The following is a 3,082-nucleotide window of genomic DNA, read 5'->3' on the forward strand; positions in this document are numbered from 1 at the left end:
GAAGGTTCGATCACACTATCCAAAGGATTTCATCTGGGTAAATGGCTTGTAAAACTTAAGTATGGCATGTATAGCAATATACTTATTTTGTGTGAATAATTTTATGATATGGCCATGTTTGATTGAGAAAATGTTTGATATTGATAAGTCATGGTGATGGCTAATTTAGATCATGATTGATATTATGGAAGTTTAATAGGTTATCTAGTTCATAGAAATTCATGGAAAGATGAAACTTGCCTTAAAATAGAATATTGCTGTAGCAATGACATGAATTTGAAAATTCACTAAAAATAGTATAAATAAAACTAAATGATGAGTAAGTTATGAAATTGAAGCTTAATGAGTCTATTTTCATATGGATTGAACACAATAGGAATATAAATTATATTTTATGAGATATTTAAACTTTTGCGAAACAGGGCCAGAGTGATTTCTGGATCCCTTATTCTGAATTTAAAAATTCATAATAAATTTTACTAAAATAATTAAAAGTTGTTATTTATATGTACAGATTCCTTATTGAGTATAGTTTTAATAGAAGCAAACCTCATAGTCATTGAAATTTTTTATAGAGATATATCTGATTCGTAATACACAGAGGTCAGAGCAGTCGAACCCTGAAATAGGGGATACTTTAATTAATAAACTGTACTAATTGGCCCAATAAAAAAATTTTAGAAAACAATTAGTAAATATATATATGAGTCTAGATTTAGGAAAAATTTACGGATCTTGATTTCGAGTTTCGTAACTCGAGATATGATTTTTCTTGTAACTGTGACGCGAGTAGCTAGAAAGCTGTGAATGTAGAAACAAATGATTTGAAGTTCTTAAATTGATAAATTATGTTCGGTAACCCCTCAAGCTCGACTCCGGTGATGATCTTGGGCTTGGGGGCGTTACATTTAGTGGTATCAGAGCAGGTTTAGTCGGTTCTCGGACTACGTGTTGTATTTATGGATTTTGCTATACATGCCATATGTATGAATTGTGATAGTGTGACGACTTCTGACCTTTTTAAATGAATTTTTATATAGTAAATGGATCCCGATCCAGCTGTGGCAGATGAAGTTGAGAGTAATGCGCCAGCTCCGGCTGAAGGGGCAGCGCCGACTAAAAACCCACCTCCTACTGTTGGTCAGGGAGGAGGAGAAAGGGATCGGGAAGCCTTTCTCCAAATGATGAGTGCATGGTACACTGAGTTCGTTCGTACAAACCCAAATGTACGACCTCCCCCACCTCCCCCAATTCCTCAACCTATGCCTCTAATGCCTCAAAGAGTGGATATGATAAAATTTCACAGAACCCCCGTTGATAGAATTCATAAACAAGGGGCTAAAGAATTTAGAGCAAATATTGATGATGATGCAGAGAAAGCAGAGTTCTGGCTTGAAAATTCTATCCGGGTATTTGATGAATTATCTTGTACATCTAAAGAATGTTTGAAATGTGCTACATCTTTGTTGAGAGATTCAGCCTATAATTGGTGGAAGACTTTGATTTCAGTGGTACCGAAAGAAAAAGTAACCTGGGAATTCTTTCAAGAAGAGTTTCGGAAGAAATATATTAGTGAAAGATTTATTGATCAGAAATGTAAAGAGTTTCTTGAGTTGAAGCAAGGTAATATGACAGTCTCAGAATATGAAAGAGAGTTTGTTCGATTAAGTAAGTATGCCAGGGAATATGTTCCTACAGAAGCTAAGATGTGCCGACGATTTGAAGACGGGCTCAACGAAGACATTAAAGTATCTATCGGGATCCTTGAACTGAAAGAAATGGTAGTCCTAGTTGATCGAGCTTGTAAGGCTGAAGAACTACTTAAAGAGAATAGGAAGGTAGAGGCTGAGACACGAAATTGGAAAAAAAGGCCAATGAGTAAGGCACCTTCACAGCAACCCGGAAAGTCAAGAAATATGAATCCTCGTTCCCAAGTTTCAACTGGGCAATCATATGGAAATTTTAAGAAGTAGAATGTGGGTCCTAAATTTCAGAATACTTCTGCAGCCAGTGTAGGGAACTCGAGATTTGTTAAACCCGAGTGCCAGCAGTATGGTAGAAATCATTTTGGTCCGTGCAGAGCAAACGAATGTTTTCGATGTGGTTCTCCGGATCATTTTATTAGAGACTGCCCAGAAAGAGCTGAGAAAGAAAAATTTTAGAATGTAAAAGCTAGTGGTGCAAACTCGAGGGGAAGGTATCCGAGAAAAGCTGAAAGTGAAACAAGCAGTAAGAATGTAGGCAGAGATGCAACAGTTAGATCTGAAGGAAGAACTCTAGCTAGAACTTATGCTATTAAAGCGCGTGAAGATGCTTCCTGACCCGATGTGATTACCGGTACATTTTCTCTTTATAATACTAATGTTATTGCTTTGATTGATCCCGGTTCTACTCATTCATATGTATGCATGAAACTGGTGTCTAGTATGAATATACCTGTTGAGAACACAAAATATTAGAGTGTCGAACCCGTTAGGCAAATGCATGATAGTTGATAAAGTATGCAAGAAATGCCCTTTAATGATTCGGGGTCATTACTTTCCTGCCGACTTGATGTTGTTGCCGTTTGATGAATTTGATGTTATTTTGGGTATGGATTGGTTGACATTGCATGATGCTATAGTAAATTGCAAAGAAAATGTTATAGAATTAAAATGTGAAAGTGGTGAAATCTTGCGGCTTGAACCAGACAAATCAGAGGCAATATTTAGTATGATTTCTTCGATGTCGGCTCAGAGATATTTGAGAAAGGGTTATGAAGCTTATTTGGCGTATGTAATTAATACAAAAGAAGTTGAAAAAAAAGTTGAATCAGTGCCGGTTGTGTGTGAATTTGCGAACGTATTTCCAGAAGAATTGCCGGGTTTGCCTCCAGTCAGGGAAGTAGAATTTGGTATTGATTTAATACCGGGAACAGCTCCGATCTCGATTGCTCCATATAGAATGGCACCAACAGAGTTGAAAGAATTAAAGTCGCAGTTGCAAGAGTTGACTGATAAAGGCTTTGTGAGATCGAGTTTTTCACCTTGGGGTGCTCCTGTGTTATTTGTGAAAAAGAAGGATGGTTCTATGAGATTATGTG

The sequence above is a fragment of the Gossypium hirsutum genome, chromosome A07 (genome assembly GCF_007990345.1).
Source record: "Gossypium hirsutum isolate 1008001.06 chromosome A07, Gossypium_hirsutum_v2.1, whole genome shotgun sequence".
Classification (NCBI taxonomy): domain Eukaryota; kingdom Viridiplantae; phylum Streptophyta; class Magnoliopsida; order Malvales; family Malvaceae; genus Gossypium; species Gossypium hirsutum.